Source organism: Trichechus manatus, unplaced genomic scaffold, assembly GCF_000243295.1.
Source record: "Trichechus manatus latirostris isolate Lorelei unplaced genomic scaffold, TriManLat1.0 scaffold00046, whole genome shotgun sequence".
Lineage (NCBI taxonomy): Eukaryota > Metazoa > Chordata > Mammalia > Sirenia > Trichechidae > Trichechus > Trichechus manatus.
Window position 1 is genome coordinate 12974453 of NW_004443982.1, and position 22662 is coordinate 12997114.

The 22662-nt window shown below is 38.6% G+C and overlaps 1 protein-coding gene and 1 non-coding gene across 5 annotated transcripts in view; one reads left to right on the forward strand and one right to left on the reverse strand.

Moving 5' to 3' along the window:
- The window catches only part of CASK (calcium/calmodulin dependent serine protein kinase), a 419299-nt gene that overhangs the window by 133928 nt on the left and 262709 nt on the right, over positions 1-22662 (forward strand). The gene's annotated exons all lie outside the window — the stretch shown is intronic.
- LOC111820694 (U6 spliceosomal RNA) lies at positions 8123-8228 on the reverse strand. Its single transcript, XR_002824209.1, has one exon. It is a non-coding gene; the product is annotated as a U6 spliceosomal RNA (small nuclear RNA).

Consider the following 22662-nt stretch of genomic DNA (forward strand, 5'->3'; position numbering starts at 1 on the left):
GGGATTGTTAACCAATGTTATAAAACAATGTGTACTTCTGTTTCATGAGAAACTATTTGTTCTGTAAGCCTTCACCTGAAGTACAATAAAATAAAATAAAATAAAAAAGTTCTTATGTAGGTAAATCCTTAGAACTGAGCTCAGAGGTATTTTGATTTCCTCAGAAAAGGCAGGTATAGAATAACTGAAAAACCTATGAAACTAAGCGTACTTGCTGTTGTTGGTTTTACAATACATTTTTCAATGTTTGATTCTGAAACAAAGAAAAATTCTAAAACTAATGTCTTTCTTTACTTTTCATTCTAGTATGCAACTAGTTTAATTTCCACAGTTTAGGGCCAAGTCAAAGAATTTTTTGGGTATCAAAATATTTTATCACTCTAGATAATCTGGGTCACATTAAAAGCCTCTTACAGCCCATTGAGAACAGTTGTTTCTACTTTCCACGGGGGTGGTGGGATGTGGAGGGTGGGAGGGCAGACAGGGTGTATCAGTCAGGGTCCAATCAGGAGACAGAAACCAAACAGTAATTTGAATAGGGAAAGTTTAATATCAAGAATTATTAATAGGGGATTGGAATAATGGGGAATTGAGTAGTAAGAATTAGAGATCTCTAAGAATTACAGGCATGGCAGACATAGGGATCAGCCACTGCCCCCGAGGGCTGAGATAGAACACTACCCTCCCTCCCAGCAGGGCTGAGATTCAAACCTTGTGGAAGAGGGCATGGCCATGGCTCATATGGATAACAAAGAAGTTCTCTGGATGCTTTGCTGGTAGGACTTGCTAGAAGTCTGCCCTCTGGAGTTTAGGGGAAATCATCTTTGGGGAGGTGCTAAACCTCTAAACTTGCAGCAAGCTGACCGAGGTGCTGCTGGGAGAAGCTGTTTATAGGAAAGTTGCACTCTGCTGCAAAGCTACCTAGAGGTTCCAGGGGAAGCCAGTCACAGGGTGTGTGCCCTACCAGCAGCACTCTGCTTCGAAGCCACCTGAAGTAGGTTCCAGGGGGAGCTGCCCACAGAATGGTGCCACATGCTGCTGGCCAGGAGACTGAAGTGAAAAACACACTGAAACCAAGGAGGCAGTCTTCTTCCTTCTCCAGTGTCCCTCCAGTGCCCTCTACTGACAAAGCTTACTGTTGTGCCAGCTGGCAATGGAGAAATATTTAGAATCCAGCTCCAATACTGCAGAGCAAGCAATGAAGGGTGGATTTGGAGCTGAGAGACAATAAATTGATAACTGGCATGGGTGAGGGGAGAGGCTGTCGGTATGACAGTAAGTATAGATTTTTGATAAGATATGATATCAAGCAACTCCACCTGTAATACTTGGCAGTGTTTTCATTTTATTTTGCTTTGCTTTTCTCCTATTCCTTATTCCCCTTAAATATTAGTAACTAAATATAGTAGAATTTTTAGTATTGATTTTCATTTCTTCCTCAAAATTAAATTTTTTAAATCAAATTCTACCTGAAAAATTATCTACATAAATAGACCTTTGATTTGATTTAGACTATTAGATTATTCTATGTAGCACATTTGTTCCTGTGATATTAGGATTTCACATGTTATCTAAGTAGATTGTATAGAATAATATTGAATGTCTGAATGAGTTTTGGTGAAAGCATTATTAGTCTGTACATTAAAGTAAAAGCCAGAAATGTTTCTTTGAAAATAAAGAGTTTAAAGAAAAGTATGAGGAAGGAGGTGTGATCAGACGGTTTGCCTCCGTACTGTGTATCAAATAAATGCTAACCCCACACATTGTGGAGAAATGTCACTAATAGTGTTGTTATGAAGATTAGTTTATTATCATTTTTAGTAACATGAATCTTGCAGCTTTCTTTCTCTCCATTCCCAATCACCAGTGCCTCAATCAGACTCTAATCTTCCCATTTCTGAACTACTGCAAGAATCTCCTTACTGGGTACTCTCCAGCCCACCCCACCTCTAATTTATTCTGCTAACTACTGCCATTTTTATCTTTGCTAATTACTACTTTCATGACTTCTCCCAATCTTGAGAACATATAATTAATAGTGGTTTTCCCTGTTGCCCTGTCGCCTTAGGATTGAATTGAAATTCTGGTGTTTGATTTTCCAGTCTTCAGTATCTGGACCCACATTACCAGGCTAGTCTTATTTGCCCATACTTCCCAACTTTGTTAGATTTATTTAACAGATCTTTATTAACATCTTACTATATGTCAGGTACTGAGCAGACAAAAATGAATAACATGTTGGACCTACCCTAAAAAAGGTCACAGTGCAGTCTGGGAGGCTTACATTTAATTAATGATTATTGCTACCGTGTGTGGTAGGTTAAATTATTCCCCCACCCAAGATGTCTATGTCCTAAATCCTAGAACCTTTGAATATGTTACATCATATGGCAAAAGGGACTTTGCACATGTGGTTAAATTAAGGATCTTGAGGTGGAGAGATAATCCTGGATTATCTGGGTGGGATTGAGGTAATCACAAAGGTCTTTATAAGAGGGAGGCAGAGGGAGATTTAACTATAGGAGAAGGCAATGTGATGACAGAGGCAAAGACTGGAGTGATACAGTCACAAGCCAAGGAATGCTGGTAGCCTCTAGAACCTGGAAGAGGCAAGGGAACAAGTTCTCTCCTAGAGCCTCCAGGACAAACTGGCCCTGCTGACACCTTGATTTTAGCCCCTTAAGACTCACATCAGACTTCTGGTTTCTAGAATTGTAAGAGAATACATTTCTGTTGTTTTAAACCACTAAGTTTGTGGTAATTTGTTACAAGAACAATAGAAAACTAATATAAATTAATAAATATTACAATGTAAGCATTGTCTCCTGTAGTACAGAGGGGAAAGTAAATTCTGCTGTAATAAGATGAGAAATTCATAAATGGACTCGGAGAGAGTGGCATATTGAAAGTAAGGGAAAAGTATGTGCAGAGATGTGAAGCGGTGAATTAACATGGCATGTTCAGGAAGTGCAAGTAGTTTGGTTTTCTTGGAACTGAGGGCATGGGGAGGGTCAGTTAGGTTATGAATGCCTGTGTGCAGGGCTAAGAAGTTTGAAGTTTATTCTCTGGGAACAGGAGAGCCAAAGGTAGATTTTAAGCAGGAGAATTACACAGTCAGGTTTGTATTTTAGAAAGACCAGTCAAGTAGTATTGTAAGGAGGGAGAACCAGCTAGGAAGTTGCAGTGGTCCACACAAGAGATAGCTGCCTGAATTAAAGCTTTGGCAGTAGTTCTGGATGGAGAACAGAGAATAAATCTAGAAATATCAAGGAGATTGAATTGATTAATTTGTTGATATAGGGCTTAAGAAAAAGGAAAATTCCAGAAAATGCCCATATTTCTAGTTCATGACTAGCTGGCTAGTGGTGCTATTTATTTTATTCAAATAGATATTATCAAAGGTAAGTGGGCCAGGGAGGGTTTCATAGAGAATAAATGAGATGAGTTTTGAACACGTTGAATCTGAGAAAACTTTGAAACACAAATGTTGATGATCAATAGGCAGTTAAATATATTGATCTAAAACTTAGGACCATGGTCTGAGCAAAAGATAAAGATATGAGAATCTGCATCATGTAAGTGATAGAAGAAACCATGGAAATATGTATTATTGCCAAAAGAAACAAACATTTAAGGGCCACAATGAAAACAAAACATGTCAGGGTCAGGATTCTAAGGAACACCTACATTTAAAGGATGAGCAGAGAAAGAGGAGCCAAGAGTGGGAGGGAGAGGTAGGAAAGTTATCATCAGAGAATGCCGTCACAGAAGCTGAGAATGAAGAGATTTTCTGTGGTGTCAAAGGCTATAAAGAGGCCTAGTGAGAAAATAACTGACATGTCTGTGGAATTTGGCAACGTAGAAGTCATTGGGAACCTTGGCCAGAGCAGTTTCAGTAGTGCAGTGGGGACATAAGCCAGATTGTGGTAGGCTGAGGGAGAAGAATGAGTAGTGAGAAAGTAGAGCAAGCAAATATAGAATAATTTTCAAGGGGAGCATGTGGAGTAGGAGTGGAGTTTAAGATGGGAGGAATTTCAGCATCTTTTTATGCTAGGGGAAAAGAGCTAATAGAAAGGAAAAGGATGTACTGATGGAGTAAGGTCTTTGATAGGCAGCAGGTGGACGGGGGTCTAAAGCATAGATGGGTGGTGGGCCCTTTCCACTGAGACAAAAGGAAAGACAAAGTACTGATAGAACTGGGTCTGTAGGCAGGAGGAGGAACCAGTCCCTTAGCTGATGGTCTGATTTTCTTGGTGAAATCAGAAGTAGAGTCACCTGCTGAGAGTAGGACATGCTGAGAGTAGGAGTGGTGGTAGAGAGTGGAGAGAGAAGAGAACTTTAATAGTGCTTTAGAGGAATGGAAGGGGGATATGATGAGAAATTGCTAGGCTGCCTCAAGAGCCCAGCTGAGGCTGGATGCAAGGAGTTTGTAGCAGCACTTGTCAACATGCTGGTAAGAGTTCCCTCAGCAGCACTAATTACTCTCAAATTTAGAAGATGAGAATTGTATAGGTAGATTGTGACAGAGTGGGAGATACTACACACAGCAGACATGGTAAACAAAGAAATCAAGAGAACTAAAAGTTATGGCAAAAAGGCTAAAAGTAATGTCAAGGAAAAAGACCATGAAACTGGATGAGAAAGGAAGATTTCAGAGCACAACAAAAATACTCTAGTTGGTCAAAGTCTAGTCACCAATCACAATAGCTATGGTGACACTAAGAGGAACTATAGTGCTGTGGGTAAGAACAAGGGAGTTAATTTCAGGAAGACTGTTCAAATTATGGTTCTGCCATTTATTAAATTTAACCTTGTGAAAATTACTTCTAAGTAAACTTGAATTTCTGTACATGATAAATGCCCAACAAATGTTTATAGTAAAGTAATATTTCAAGAAGTAGGAAGGTGTGATATGACACATTATTAGAGATGCCATTCTGGCACAAAGAAACAAAATCAAGAATACATTTTCAATCAAGGCTAATAATACAGTTTTGATCAGAACAGTTTGCTTTATTGTATGATATTCCAGGTACTATGGCTGCATTGGAAACCCTGGAGGTGTAGTGGTTAAGTGCTACAGCTGCTAACCAAAAGATCAGCAGTTCAAATCCACCAGGTGCTCCTTGGGAACTCTATGGGGAAGTTCTACTCTGCACTATAGGGTTGCTATGAGTCGGAATTGACTTGATGGCAATGGGTTTGGGTGTTTTTTGGGGTGGGGGGGGGTGTTATGGCTGCATTACAAATTATACCAGAACATGGTGACATAACACAATTGGTTATTATGCTCACAGATTCTGGAGGTCAGCAATTTGGACATCTGTTCCACAGTGTTTTGGGCTGAGTTCTCTAGAGAAGCACAACCAATGAAGCATGTACATATATATATATAGAGAGAGAGAGAGAGAGAGAAAGATTTATCTCAAGAAAATGGCTGGCAATCGTAGACGCTAGCAAGTCTCAAGTCCGTGGGTCAGGCGTCAGGCTGGAGGCTTCTCCTGACTCACGTAGCTGCAGGGGCTGATGAACCCAAGAACCACAAGTCCCAAGAACTAGAGGTCAGATGCTGACAAGCCAAATGCAGGATCCAGAGCAGAGCAAAAGCCAGAGAGCTTTGCCAGAAAGTCCACCTATATTGGATGCAGGCCACATCCCCAAGGACACTCCCTTTCAACTGATTGGCTACTCATAGCAGATCTCATCATGGAGGTGATTACATTATATCAGATCTCATCATGGAGGTGATTACATTATTTCAGATCTCATCATGGAGGTGATTACATTATATGACTGCCAGACCACTAAGAATCATGGCCCAGCCAAGTTGACACACAGCCTTAATGATCACAGGCGCATAAACTGGAAGACTTGAGAACTAGGGGCTGGAATCATCTGAAGGGTCACTCACTCACGTGTCTAGTGATTGATACTGGCTGCTGAGAGACTTTAGCTGAGACTTTTGGCTACACCTCATGTGGCCTCTCCTTGTGCCCTGGGCTTCCTTATAGCATGTTAAAAGAGAGAGAAAGAGCCAGCCAAGCTGAAATTATATTGCCCTTTATGATCTAGATTTGGAAGTCATACAGCATCACATCTGCCATGAATAGTAGCAGAGTCCCACAAGATTCAAGAGAACGAGAAATACACCATATTTTGATGGGGAATGGCATGGTTCTAGAACAGCATGTGGGATTGGAAATATTGCTGTGATTATTTTTGGAAAATATTAATCTGTCACACTTTTTAAAAAAAAATTAATATATGTATTGTAAAAACAATTTTATTGATGTATAATTTACATACAATATAATGCACCTGTTTTAAGTTTGTAGCTCAGTGAGTTTTATCAAATATACACCTCTGTGTAACCAACACTGTAATTAAAATACAGAACATTTCCATCATCCCAGAAAGTCCCATAGTGCTCCTTTGTGGTCCTTTTGCCCAACTCTCTAACCTAGGCCAACTGTCAGAAAGATTTTCTCTTTTGTTTTTTCTAAAAGTTTAATAATTTTAAGTTTTACATTTAGGTCTATAATTCATTTTGAGTTAATTTTTGTAGTTGGTGCGAAGGAAGTATGGATACAGGTTCATTTTTTTGCATATAAATATCCAATTACCCTAGGACCATTTATTGTAAAGTCTCCTTTCTCCATTGAATTCTCCTTGTAACTTAGTTGAAAATCCAAAACCAAACTCCATTGCCCTCAAGTCAATTCTGACTAATAGTGACCCTACAGGACAGAGTAGAACTGCCCCATAGGGTTTCCAAGGAGCGACTGGTGGATTCAAACTGCCGACCTTTTGGTTAGCAGTCGTAGTTGTTAATCACTGAATTGTCTGTATATGTATGGGTTTGTTTCAAAACTCTCTATTCTGTCCCATTGACCTATTTGTCTATCTTTATGTCAATACCACACTGTCTTGATTACTATAGTTTTATAAGTCTTGAATTCAGGTAGTGTTAGTGCTCCAACTTTTATTCACTTTATCAGAATTGTTTATGCTTTGCTTTTGCATTTCCATATAAATTTTAAAATTAGTCAATTTCTGCAAAAAAGCCTTCCGGGATTTTGATTGGGATTACATTGAATACAGGCAGTCCTTGCTTTTACATGGTATTGTGTTAACTGCAACATGTTTATATTGGAACCAAGGCCTTGCTTTGCATAGCTCCAATATACACGTTTTATTTAATACAGTATTATGCAAAGCAAGGGCTGCCTGTATATATAATAATTTTGGAGAACTGACATATTAACAAATTGAATCTTCTAGACCTATCAACCAGATGTCTCTCCTTTGTGTTTTATTTCAACTTCTAATTTTTTGCTGCCAGAATACATAAGTACAATTGATTATATGTATCAGTCTTATATTTTGCAGTCTTGCTAAACTCACTTGGTAGTTCCAGTAGCGTTTTTGTAGATTCCGTCTGATTTTCTACATAGATGATTATGTCAATTATATCATCTCAAGTAAAGCAGCATTACTTCTTCCTTTCCAATCTGGATTCCTGTTGGTTGATTTTCTTGCCTTATTGCACTGGCTAGAACCATGACTTCTAATGTTGAATAGAAGTCATGAGAGTAGACATTGTTGTCTTGTTCCTGATCTGAGAGGGAAAGTATTTGATCTTTTACCATTAAGTATTATGTTAACTAGGTTTTTTGTTAGATGACCTTTTTCAGGTTTTAGAAGTTCCCTTCTATTCCTAGTTTTCCTGCATTTATTAAGATGATCATGTGGATTTTTCTTTTTAGTTTATTAACATTATGAATTATATTGATGGATTTTATAATGATAAACCAACCTGTATTCGTACAGTAAATTCTACTTGGTCGTGATGTATTCTTCTTTCTTTCTTTTCTTAAAAAAATGTGGGAACCAAATGGTCGACGATTACTTTAAAACAAAGATGAGAATGTAAAGGAGCAGGGAAACTAGATTAATGGGAAACAGAACAACTAAAATGGAAATAATGAGAATGTTCACACAATGTGAAAATATAACCAATGTCACTGAATAGCTTGGAATAACTTGTGTAGAAATTGTTGGATGGGAACCTAAACTGCTGTATAAACCTTCACCAAAAACACAATAAAATATTATATAATATATGTATATAGGACACTTCATGAATTTGCATTCCATTCTTGCACAGAGGCCATAATAATCTTTTCTGTATGGTCAGAGTTTAGTACATGTGCTGCCAAAGTGAGCATGTATTAAAATTTTTCTATATTTTGAGATTTGTTTTGCTGAAACTTTGTTTAGAATTTTTGCATCTATTTTCATGAGGGATATTAGTCTGCAATTTTCTTTTGTCGTAATGTCTTTATTTGGTTTTGGTATGAGGGCTGGCTCATAGAGTAATTTGGGAAGTATTCGTTCCTTGTCAAATTTTTGGGAAGGCTTTGTGTAGAATCGGAATTATTTTTTCATTATATGTTTGGTAGAATTCAGTAGTGAAGCTATCTGGGTCTGGAGTTTACTTTAAGAGATGGTTTTTAACTGTATATTTACATACAAATGCATACACACACATACTTCCCTCTTTCTTGAATAAAAGGTGGCATATTCTACATATTATTCTGCATCTTCTTTTTCACTTAATAATATATATTCTGGAATTCATTCCATTACAGGATACAGAGATTGTCCTTGTTTGTTGTTATAGCTGTATGGTATTCCATTGGATTCATGTTCTTCAAAAATCTCACTTATTAAACATTTATTTTCTACTATGTGTGCCATCTATCAGGTGCAGTGCATGACATTGTAGGGAAAACAAAGATGTGTAATACATAGTCCTCACCCACAGGAAACTTTAAATATCCCTGATACACAGTAGTTGACCCAGTAATACTTTTTTACCCATCTCCTTTTTAGAAAGAGAAAGCACTGACTAGAAAGGTTTTTGTCATCCACTATTTCTACTATATTTAATGTCGTTTCAGTAGTATTGGTAAGCATCCTAGATAGAAAATGCATCCTGACATTTAAAATATTATTTAGCTATCTGATCATAAAGTATGTGACAGAGAAGTACGTCATATCAAGATACATTGGTAGTTACTGGTGATTGGAATGCAAAAATTGGAAACAAAGAAGAAGGATCAGCAGTTGGAAAATATGGCCTTGGTGATACGACACTAAAGATCACATAATAGAATTTTGCAAGACCAATGACTTCTTCATTGCAAACACCATTTTTCAACAACATAAACGGCGACTATACATGTGGACCTCGCCAGATGGAATACACAGGAATCAAATTGACTACATCTGTGGAAAGAGACAATGGAGAAGCTCAGTATCATCAATCAGAACAAGGCCAGAAGCCAACCGCAGAACAGACCATCAGTTGCTCTTAGGCAGGTTCAAGTTAAAGCTGAAGAAAATTAAAGCAAATCCACGAGAGCCAAAATACGACCTTGAGTGCATCCCACCTGAATTGAGAGACAATCTCAAGAATAGATATGATGCATTGAACACTAATGACTGCAGACCAGATGAGTTGTGAAATGACATCAAGGACATCATTCATTAAGAAAGCAAAAGGTCATTAAAAAGACAGGAAAGAAAGAAAAAACCAAAATGGATATCAGAAGAGACTCTGAAACTTGCCTTGAACGTACACCAGATAAAGTGGATGGAAGGAATGATGCAGTAAAAGAGCTGACAGAAGGGTGGCTTTCAAAGGGTAGCTCAGGAAGACAAAGTAAAGTATTATAATAAAATGTGCAAGGAACTGGAGTTAGAAAACCAAAAGAGAAGAACACACTCAGCATTTCTCAAACTGAAGAACTAAAGAAATAATTCAAGCCTCGTGTTGCGGTATTGAAGGATTCTACGGGGAAAATATTAAATGATGCAGGAAGCTTCAAAAGAAGATTGAAGGAATACACAGAGTCACTGTACCAAAAATAATTGGTCGATGTTCAGCCATTTCAGGAGGTAGCATATGATCAAGAACTGATGGTACTGAAGGAAGAAGTCCAAGCTGCACTGAAGGGAATAGTGAAAAACAAGGCTCCAGAAATTGACAGAATGCCAATTGAGATGTTTCAACAAATGGATGCAGCGCTGGAGGTGCTCACTCATCTATGTCAAGAAATTTGGAAGATAGCTTCCTGGCCAACGGATTGGAAGAGATCCATATTTTTGCCCATTCCAAAGAAAGGTGATCCAACCGAATGCGGAAATTATCGAATAATATCATTAATATCACACACAAGTAAAATTTTGCTGAAGATCAGTTAAAAGTGGTTGCAGCAGTACATTGACAGGGAACTGCCAGAAGTTCAAGCGGATTCAGAAGAGGACATGGAATGAAGGATAGCATTGCTGATGTCAGATGGATCCTGGCTGAAAGCAGAAAATACCAGAAAGATGTTTACCTGTGTTTTATGGGCTATGCAAAGGCATTTGACTGTGTGGATCATAACAAATTATGGATAATACTGCAAAGAGTGGGAATTCCGAACACTTAATTGTGTTCATGAGGAACCTGTACATAGACCAAGAGGCAGTCATTCAGACAGAACAAGAGGATACTGCGTGGTTTAAAGTCAGGAAAGGTGTGCGTCAGGGTTGTACCCTTTCACCATACTTATTCAGTCTGTATGCTAAGCAAATATCCAAGAAGTTAGACTATATGAAGAACGCAGCATCAGGATTGAAAGAAGACTCATTAACAACTTGCAATGTGTAGATGACACAACCTTGCTTGATGAAAATGAAGAGGACTTGAAGCACTTACTGATGAAGATCAAAGACCACAGCCTTCAGTATGGATTGCACCTCAACATTAAGAAAACAAAAATCGTCACAACTGGACCAATAAGCAACATCATGATAAATGGAGAAAAGATTGATATCAAGGATTTCATTTTACTTGAATCCACAGTCAACTCCCATGGAAGCAGCAGTCAAGAAATCAAGATGATGTGTTGTGTTGAGCAAATCTGCTGCAGAAGACCTGTTTATTGAAAAAGCAAGGACTAAGGTACACCTGACCCAAGCCATGGTATTTTCAGTTGCGTCATATGCATGCGAAACCTGGACAATGAATAAGGAAGACCAAAGAAGAATTGATGCCTTTGAGTTCTGATGCTGGCGAAGAATATCGAATGTATCATGGACTACCAGAAGAATGAACAAATCTGTCTTGGAAGAAGTACAGCCAGAATGGTCCTTAGAAGCAAGGATGGCGAGACTCTGTCTCACGTACTTTGGATGTGTTATCAGGAGGGACCAGTCCCTGGAAAAGGACATCATGCTTGGTAAAGTAGAGGGTCATCAAAAAAGACAAAGACCTTCAACGAGATGGGTTAACACAGTGGCTGCAACAATGGGCTCAAGAATAGCAAAGATTGTGAGGGTGGTGCAGGACCGGGAAGTGTTTCATTCTGTTGTGCATAGGGTGGCTATGAGTTGGAACCGACTCCGTGGCACCTAACAACAACAAAGTCAGAATGTGCCAGTTAGTCTGAGTCACTGTAATTATACTGTCCTTTTAAAACTCAGCACACCTTTAATCCCCCCGTGTATTACTCCTTGGAGCCCTGGTGGCATAGTGGTTAAGAGCTACAGCTGCTTACCAAAAGGTCGGCAGTTTGAATCCACCAGTCACTCCTTGGAAGCCCTATGGGGCAGTTCTACTCTATCCTGTAGGGTCGCTGTGAGTCGGAATTGACTCGACGGCAATGTGTATATTACTCCTATGTTAATCTCCCTATATTATCCCCATATTACTCCTAAGGAGCACTGATGGTGCAGTGGTTAAGGGCTTGGCTGCTAACTGAAAGATTAGTGGCTGAAACCCACCAGCCGCTGTGCAGGAGAAAGATGTGGCAGTCTGCTTCCATAAAGATTACAGCCTTGGAAACCCTATGGGGCAGTTCTGCTCTGTCCTATAGGTTCACTGTGAGTCAGAATCAACTTGACAGCAAGAGATTTTTTTGTTTTTGTTTTTCACTTGTACCATTTTCTTTGTACTGGTTTCCTATTCTACACCTCACATCTCTTCATTCTTTTCCAGTATTACTTATTTCTTTCACAGCCTGACCTCATAAAGTCCTGAATTCTCTCCTTTGAAGACTTTAATGTGGTGGGCAGGGGGGAGTATCAGGCCAACTTTTGAAAGATGCCTGCCTTATGGTATTTTGTCCCAAGGAGTGGGCCTGTCTATGCTAGGCAGTGTCCTTCCTATCTGTTTGTTGGCTCCTGGGGACACTGTCTTCAGTTTCTCTGAGTCCTGAGTCTGACTTTGCAACTTCGAATTTGGTATCTCTCCTCACAGTAATCTTGGTTACAACTTGGGTTTTACTTTTCTTTGCCTGTATACCTCCAGTAGAGGCCTCTCCATGCTATTGTTTTGCTACACCCAGCTCTTCAGTACTGGACCTGTAAACCTACTACCTCCTCAGATCTATATAAGAGTCCCTTTTCCTGTTCTCTGCCCTCTTTCCCCATTTGCCCTCTCTGTTTCCTAATCTGTTTTCACTGTATATTGTTTGACTCAAGAGTAACCTTTGTCCCTAAATCCACATATATAAAGCTAGGAAAAGTCTATCTAGTCTTCCTGGAGAAGGAAACTTCTTAAAGTCTTTGTATGCTTCCTCATACATTGTAGGTTGCAGAGATTAAATGGCTGAAAGCTGTAAAGGAACATGTTTCAAGAATTTCATATGTTTTCATTACATAAATGTAGATTTGGAAATCCAGCAACTACCACAGTAATTAAAGCATTTCCTGCTGTGAATGCTTCTGAGAAAATAAATACTATGCAAGAAGTAGGCTCACAAAAACTTTTTTAATTCACAAAGTTGATTCCATGATCATGAAGTCAGCATTTTCTCTCAGCAGGCATCGCAACTAATGGCATTAATGAGACTCGTGCCATATTTTTTTTTTAAAAAAAAGAGGGAACAAAAGTGAGAAAAACTAAGAATTTTAAAAGGGAGTTAATTCCAGTGGTCTGTTTGAACATTGTAATTAACCAAAAAAATAAAACAAGAAAAAAACATTTTTAATTGTGGTTTTTAGTAGTCCATTAACAGTGGATCAAACTACGTATAAGTTGGGATAGTTATAAAATGAGTGCTTATGTTAAAGTGGTAGAGCCATCAGTGTACAGTACAAAGCCTTGTATGTATTTCAAAGTAAGCAAGACCTGAATAAAAATTACATTTTGGATAATGCTTTTTAAATTTCTGTTATTTTAACAAAAGTTTTTTTGTTTTTAATATTATAGAGGATAACAACCACTAAAATGCCTAATGAGTAAAGTTAAAACAATAAATAAAACAACTAGAAATTGCTGGCTTTGTTGATGGTGATATGCTTTTGCAGCCCCAGCATATGACAGCAGCTTTGTTATCCTTTACAAGGGGCTTTATGATTTGTAATATGGAAAATAACCCCCCCCAGAAAAAAAAATCTACCCCAATGCCATGGAGTTGATTCCGACTCATAGCGACCCTATAGCACAGAGTAGAACTGCCCCATAGCGTTTCCAAGGATGTAATCTTTACGGAAGCAGACTGCCACATCTTTCTCCCTCAGAGTGGCTGGTGGGTTCAAACCGCTAACCTTTCAGTTAGCAGCGGAGCGCTTAACCACTGCACCACCAGGGCTCCTTTTATGGAAAATAACAGTTCCCAAAAAAGTAAAGAGCCCTGACCAGTGTTGAACTACTTACGAAGCAAGCTTGTCAGAGATCCCTGGTGTACCTATAGATAAAAGATGGACTTTCTAAGAACATAGCTCACAGCCGTGCTCTCTCTCTTTTCTGTCTTAAGGTTTTTGTTGTTGTTGTTCTGTTTGTATGTGTCTACATGTATGTATAGATAGATAAACATTTGGCACATGATGGGTTGACACCTATGTAAAAAAAAATTTTATCCCAGCCCCAACAATTCTAAAGCTTGATATGTCATAGGGAATTGGTGGAAGAATGCAACCAGTTGAGTATTTTTTCCCAAATCACTAAAAATCATTATTGTGCTTTTTATTCTTAATATGTGGATAATTTGCCTCTAATTAAATGTGGAAATTTTAGTTATAAATGCCCTATAAATTAAAATAGACCCTCAGGTCCGAGAAATGAATTAGAGCACAATGCAAAAGTATACTATAAATGAAAGAAAACATTCTACAAACTGGTGTCTATATATTTACTTCCCATCCTTAACATATTTGTATATTTTTTTTCTAGTGGCTATTATAACAACCAGTACTTACTTTTCCTTGTAGTAAAGTTTTTTTTTAATTTGTAAATCTTCAAAACCTCACCCACCTTGACTCTACTTAAGCCTTCTCTACAATAATCATAAGTGTATGGTTTCCGATAAATGAAATATAAAGTTCTATTCTAGTTATTTATTCAAGTTTTACTTTTATCAAAGTAACATAAGCACATAGTTTTTAAATGTCAAATCATACTACTTCTAACAACAACAAAAAAGCAATTTCTGTCCTAATTCTTTCCAAACCCACCAGTCAGTTATCAGAGGCAACCACTTTAAGCGTTTTTTGCTGTTTCTGTTGTAATTAACATGTTTTTAAATAATACACTTATATTACAATTTCTTGATTTTATAGTTTTAGATATTATCAGTTGTTGACTTACTGCTAAGAAAGATGTAGCTCTTTTATGTTGCTCCCCCACTCCTAGCCCCTCCTCACTTTCCCTCCCCCATTTTCTTTATGTAATTATCTCATCACTTCAAGGAAAATCAATATTTAATAGTCACATTATGATTATAGAAATATAAAATTATTCACAGTGGAGTCATTAGTGTCATATGATTATATTTTCTTTTCTTATATAATTTATTTACTATACCTGGAGTAAATAGTTGACTTACTCCTTTGATTGCTTAGTTTTCTATACATTATCGCTAATTCATCCCCAGAATATCTCACTGAAATATATAACTTCTTTCAGTACATACAACCCTGTTAGATAATTAATCACATTCATTTTTTTCTTGGCAACAAAGGTTACCCTCCCTCATCCCTCATCCCTCATCTATCTGTTTCATTGTAAAGTGGTTGTTGCCTTGGCCTAGTGGACTGTCATCATGGGAAGTCCCTTTGCCTTTCAATCTGTGCTGGACTCCCTGTTTCCTAGATTTCCTGTCTTTCTTAGTTTACTGCCACATTTTGTAAATTCCGTACTTTAGTAACTTCCTGAGAAAGGGTACGTGTTTTGAGATACCTGAAAATACCTATTCTACACTACAATTTGATTGATAGTTTAGCTGGGTATAGAATTCTAGATTACATAATGTAACTTTCCCTCAGAATTTTAAAGAAGTATAGTTTATGGATAAAAGCTTTTACTGTGTAACCAGACGGCTTGGGTTCATATCATATCAGCTGTGTGACTTGAGCAAGTCATGTAACCTCTCTGTGCCTATGTTTCCTCATCTAAAAAATGGGCATAATAATCCTACCTACATCTAGATTTGTGAAGATCATATTTTTACACGAACACACGCCTTCTGCGTTTGTTTGCCAGCTTTGCCCTCTCCCCTGTGCGGTATTTTTGTAAGCACACTATGCTAATTTTTTTACCACAACATGTGGAAGAGGATTGGCATGGTGGTGCTTGTGAGGGTGCCTCACGGTGGGGATGGGCCACACCTGGAAAACAAACGCAGAAGGCGTGTGTTATTTGCATAAAAATACGGTAATTGAATAACATGTAAAGCACTTAGAACAGTGCCTGACCCTTTTTCTCTTTCTCTGAAAGTCTTAATGATATTCTCTTTATCCCAGTACCCTGAAATTTCAGTGATGTGCTTTAGTGTGTGTCTTTTTGAAATTTATTATGATAGGAGCTTGGAAGTCTTTTTAAATCTGGAAATTTCTGTCCTGTTCAGAGAAATTTCTGGTATCTTTCATAATTTTTTTCCCTCCAGTTTCTCTGACTTTCTGTGGTTATTTTTATTTAAATAATGTGTTTACAGGATTGATTTTTTTATCTCTAACCTTTTCTATTTTTATCTCTTTGTCTTTTTGTTCCACTTTGAGATATTTCCTCAACTTGATCTTCTAACCTTCTATTTGAATCTTCTGTTTTGGCTATCATTTTTTATTTTCAAGAGCACTTTTCCTCCTACATGTTTCTTTTTAAAAATATTATTGTTAAATAGTTTCTTATTCTTATTTCATAGGTTTCATATCATTTTTATTTACCTGGAAATAATATACTTTTTAAAAATTCTCTTTGCCTTGCATATGCAGAACACTGTTTCCTCAGAATTTTTTTTTGAATTTTTTGTTTTCATCTCTTTCTTTTTAGAGACTTTCTTCAAATATCTGCTGATCTTTGACTGTTATTTTTAAAAGGCAGTTATTAAATAGTTGCTTGGAAGCTCTGTGAACATAGGCAAGGACGACCATTTTTTCAGAGCCCCATGAATATCAGTATCTGTAGGTATTTTGTTATTAAGCAGGTCTGTTTGACCAGAGAAGAATCTTTCAATCTTCTGCCTTGGGCTCAGGATGTGTGTATTTGAGGAGTGGTGTCACTACACAAAGAAGCCCTGGCCGCACAGTGGTTAAGCGCTCTAACCCACCAGCTGCTCCGTGGGAGAAATATATGGCAGTCTGCTTCTGTAAAGATTACAGCCTGGGAATCCCCATGAGGCAATTCTACTCTGTCCTATAGTGTTGCTATGAGTCGGAATCAACTCGATGGCAATGGATTTGGTTTTTGGTTTGGTCAGTGTATGGGGTGGGCTGAGCTTGATTGCAGTGGTTCCTGGAGCCACCTAGGGAAAAGAAGGTGAGGGTCTTAGAGTTTATTTAAAACATGAACTTTCCAGTTAATCCTCCTGTTTAGGTACAGCAACTTATTTTTAACCTGAACTTTGAGTCTGCTATCCAAAGTCTCTAAAAAAGTAGGAGAGAAATATATGCTTAGTGGAGGATATCGGGGGTCAGACTCCTCCTATAAAGGTTCAGCCATTCCTCTTGCTGTCTATTCTACTATGCACTCCTGCCTTCAAAGATACCTGATGCTTCCTATTCCTAAACCTTTTCATGGGGACATTCTGATAGGCAAATCAGCTTGCTTCTTAATGGCTTGCCTTGTTGCAAGCTTAGTATGTTAGTTCAGGTTCTCTAAAATGCAGAGGACGAGAAAGGATTAGGCGTGCAAGAAATCTGTTGGGGAAACTGCCTGTGGTTGTTGTTTGACATGGCCCAGGCAAATAATCATGTCATCTGTATACTGTGTTATCGAGACCGATAACGTTATTGTGTGTAGCCATAGATCTTTCCCATCTTATTGAATTTTTTCCTAATCACCCCTACAATATCACCCTGATGCTCTATTATATTGGCCTAACTAGCTACGGGCAGTGTTTCATTCTGTCGTACATAGGGTCGCTATGAGTCAGAACTGACTCAACAGCACCTAGCAACAAATAACTAGCTATAATATGATCTTTAGTGCCCTCTAGTGGAAGAAAATTAGATGTGTTCTTTTCATGAACCTGATTATTTTGAAACTGATCATTTAACCTAATAAAATTATTCCTGACATAATTGACAAAAGACAAGATCCACATATACAAGTACATTTAAGAAATTGTCAAAGTACATGAAACTTCAAATAAAATTGAAATATTTTTTGAAGCAAGTTTTTTTTGGCCGTGTAATTTATAATATTAAATAATACAAAAGCCAAACCTGTTGCCGTCTAGTCTTCCAACTCACATGACATTGAAATGGCAGGCATGTATTACTTTTGTTTAAAGCCAGTGTATTCAGTAGTGGTAGTATCTTCAAATTTTCCATTTTAAGTTATGGTAGTAGAACATACAGAATAGCATTAGCACACAGTTAATTACAAGTAGATTGCATTTCTTGGTCACTCTCTGAAAACACTTTAATCAGCATGTATATGCCACCTGTGGTAGAATGCCATGGGAGAAAGATGTGACAGTCTGCTCCCGTAAAGATTTGCAGCCTTGGGGCAGTTCTACTCTGTCCTTTAGGGTTGCTAGGAGTCGGAATCAACTCGACGGCAGTGGATTTGGTTTGGGCTTAGTAGATTGCCTCAAATTTTGGATGTTTAGAGTCGTTTTTTGTGTAGGACACAGAAAGATCACTGGACTGGGAATCAGAGACCTGGGTTCGTTTTCCAGTTGTGCTGTGAACTAGCTGTATGACTTCAGGCATGTCACTTGCCTTCCTAGGGCCTCATTTTCCTCATGAGTGAACTGTGAGGATGGAGAGGAGAATGTGTTGATGGCTCTCTTACTAACCTGCCTAGTTCTAACATTCTCTGATTCAGTACGTGTACTTTGATGTAATATAGAAGTAATAGACATTGGGTGGATGAGTTCTGTATGCTGGATGCTGCTTTTCAGGCTCTCAAAGACCGGTAACGTTGGCAGGAATATAAGTGACCGCCAGTAGTACAGTTTGGTAAATGCTGAGCTATTGAGGCATGTATAAGAGGGTATTATTAGATTACAGCTGGGTATCCCTACCTCAGCTGGGAGATTATCAAGGAGAACTTTGAGGCAAAGTGTATAAGTGGAATTTTGATGAATGAGTTGGGATTTACTAGGCACAGAAGGAAGCACATGAAGTGTCAAGCAGAGGGAGCAGTACTTTCAGGAAGACAGAGAGCATGGGGAGTACAGAAGCTACTGATAGTTCAGGCTTGGGGTCAGGGAGGACAATGGAAGAAGGAAGGAAAGGAATGTAGATATGTGTGACATCCAACAAAAAAGTAAACCTAAACTACTTGACTAAGAAACAGGAGAGCCAGGTTCTATTTCCAGTTATGCTGCTAAACAGCTCTGTGAGCCCTAGTTAAGTTGTTCAACTTAAAATCATTTTTGGAAGGCTTTCAAAGGCAAGCTGAGGCATTGTAACATCTTTGTGTATGAAATGGGGAACAATGGAGGTTTTTGCAGTAATGTGATAATATCTGTTTTAGAGTAAAACTCCAATGACACCTTAATGGTGGAATGAAAAGGAGGCACTGAAGGCAAAGAAACCCATTCATTAAAAGATCCTTGCTGTGATCCAGACAAGACTTAGTGAGGGCTGGAACTAGGGTAATAGTGATAAGGGGAAGATAGTTTTGACAGGTGTTGCAGAAGTAGAATGGACAGGTTTTGGCAGCTGCATACAGGAAGTGAAGAAGTAGTAGTTGGTGTAAGGATGAGTCCAGGGAGTGTCTGGAAGAATAAAGATGCTGGTAGTCAGTAGACAACACACTGTGACTTTAAATAGCTATCTGGATTTGGTTTTGTTAGTTTTTTATAATGGCCTTATTACTAGACACCTAGACTGTACCTGTCTTTTATTCCAAATACTCTTATAATCAACTTCAGATTCAGCACTTTATGAGGTATATTACATGATTTCCCAAAATACTGTAGATGAAAAACTGCAAAACAGAGGATGATGGCAGAGGGAGGAAAGTTATCAAATAGAAGGCACTGGGTCAGCTGATAATGTAGTAAAAGTAGGCACAGAACTATATACCAATGTAGTTTAGTAATGGACATTCACATTGCCAACTTCTTGTCATCAAACTTGGTTTGAATGACATTTGTTACAAGTAAGAATTGTTTGTGCCAAAAATGGTCAAAGGAAAAGGAAACAAAATTTATTGTGTACCATGTTCTGTGTCAGACACCGTGTCAAGCACCATCACATACTTTATAAATCTTCCTAGTTTAACCCATTCCAAGTTTGATGGAGAAAAAAGTTGAGGAAGAAAGCAGGTTGATTATAAATGTACATTCTTTAAAGAGTAAGGAAATGTATATTATGGCATTCAACCTACAACAAATAGGGAAAACCCTAGCATCATTATTTGATAGACACTCAAATATATTTATTTTATGTGTGTAAATGTTATACTTTAATAAGTAAACAATTTATATTGTTTTGATGTTGCGATGGAAACAGGAAATTGGGACACAAAAATGGCCATTTTAAACTATCTCTTGGTACAGATCTGGATCTTGACAGTAGACCCACAAAATAAAATGTAGAAATAATTTGTGGTTGAGGTCATGAGTCTGCAGTGTTACCTAAATCCCTGAGATTGTCATTTATTAAAACAATTAGCTAATTATTTTTATTGATCAATTTCAAAAAAAGTCACGCATAGGGGTACTTATTTTATAACTGTAAATTTGTTTTGTACTATTTTTATGAGATTTTGTTGACAAAACAATTCTACTGGTACATGGGGAACCCCACATTACTTAAAAAAAAAAACTTTGATAATTATCTCACTATGGCATAGAAACTCTTGACTTCAGTCATTCATTTGTTTATATATTGAAACAGACCGTAAATTGCTTTCTGGGGTGAATTTTTCCCTGTTGAGAGTACAGACAGTCCCTGGATTACAAACTAGTTCTGTTCCTGAGTCTGTCTGTAAGTCGAATTTGTATGTAAATTGAAACAGGTACAGTTCCTATCTAATGTCAGTCAAATGTTTGTCTTAGTATATAGCATACTTTTCTCTGCATAAAAAAATTAAATACTTCCAGGTACACTAAAAACATCTTTAACATAATAATACAGTAATAATAATGTTTTATGCACGTCGCGAAGTAGCCATTTGTTTTTTACGAACCATCGTGTGTACCTTCTTCACAGTTGAAGAGTTACCTACAATTGTACCATCTGGCTTTATTTCTGATGGGTTTTGAAACCTCCTCAGCAGAGGCAGGGAGGGTTAGGGGCATGGGTAGGATGGTGCTGGGGCCAGACAGATCATTCTGCCACTACCTCCTGACCAGACCTGTCAACCCCACCCCCAATTATGAGGCCCCCACCTCGGGGTGCAAGGAAGAAAGTGCCGCTCAGGATGTGCTAAGAGCGAGCTCTAGGGCCCAAGGGTTGGGAATAGCATGCTTAGGGAAACCCAAGTCCAAAGTTCTTCACGGTCGCCAGAAATCATATAGACATACAGAGGTCAGAAATCTAAGACTACCCCCAACTTCCAGCTACCAAAAGGCCAAGAACCGCTGCAATAGTCAAATCCCACATATGTAAGGTAAGGGAAACAGAAGCCCATAGAGGTGCTGCGATGGCCCCAGGCTGCACAGCACTGAAGGCCCTGCGGGATGGGGTGGGGCTAAGCTGGGTAAGGTGATAGGGTGGGGCGGAGCTGGGTAAAGGGCACCACGGAGGCCCGGCCACATGCACAGACCAGTTGTACTCAGAGAACACGTGGAGTGCAGCACCATGTCCCCGCTGGCCGCCACCACCTACAGATACATGATGTTCAGTCCCCTGGGCTCCCATGGCGAGCTACGTGCGATTCTCCCACTTGTACAGGTGTCACAGCGGGTGCTTGGACTGCTACTGGTGACGAGTGGGTCCCTGCAACATGGTGCACCTAGCCAGCAGCAGCAGCCAGCAAAGATCCCACCACCTCCCTGGAGCTTGCAAAGGGCCAGGGCTGACCCCAAGCCCAGCGTACCCCAAGTACTGCCACTGAGTTCCACATGGCGAGCCTAGCCAATCAGCACTCTGCGAATCTAGTGGCCCGCCTACCCAATGCTGCGCATCCAATAGCAAGGAGCCTTGCCACTCTGGACTTGTAAACGGGTGGGGGCCCATAGAGAGGAGGAAGGCTGGAGCTTCTTGAACAGCCAGACCCCTCATCCCTTTCCAGCTTTCTCCTAGTCAGTTTTTTCCTGATAGGCTTTACTGGAGTTGGTTCGTAACTACGGGTTGTAGGAAAATCGACGTTCGTAACCTGGGGACTGCCTGTATTCCCTAGGCAGGCCTCATTCTCTAAAAAGGAGGTGTGGGATGAAGGAAATAGTAAAGAAATCATGCTGACACATGTCCTTATTGAGCTTCTCAACTTTCAGAAATAAATAAAAATAAAAAGGCAAATATTGATAACACAATTGGGAAAGTGTAAAATACAGGTATATGAATAACATTTTTTGACTTTTGACATTAATTGAATTGTTTTATTGCATTACAATATTTCTTTTTATTTCTTAATTCAACTTTATCAAAAAATAATTTGTATACAATAAAATGAACTCATTGTAAGTATACAGTTCAATGAGTTTTTTAAAAATGCATACACTGAGTGCCATAAACCCATCCTAGCAACTCGTCTTCAGCGAGAACTGCCCTGCTGTAACATATCTGAGTGACTGACCCTGCCAATTGGAGAAGGAGGAGAAAAGTATCGTGCCCCAAGACAAGCAAACAACAAAGTACACACAGCCCGCCTGCTCAGACATAGCCAAATAAAACAAAAAAGCAGGACGAAACAAACAAACCTACAATCAGTAAACGATGAAAATAACTACTGAATGCCCTGAAGACAGCAGACAATATCAAAATATTTACAAACACAGGAGAGGATGGTTCCAGTAGGCGTCCAAAATAAAACACCAGATGACTTTTCAGTGGAGGAAAGGCACTAGAACTACCTGATACGGAATTCAAATCTCTAATACTCAGAATTCTCCAAGAGTTCAAGCAAAAAGCAGACAAAAATTAGGAAAAAATAGACAAATTCATGGAAAATACAGACCAAAAAAATGGAAAAATTCAGGAAAATAATGCAGGAACAAAATGCCAAAATAAATTCACAACTAGAAATTATACAAAAACAACAATTAGAAT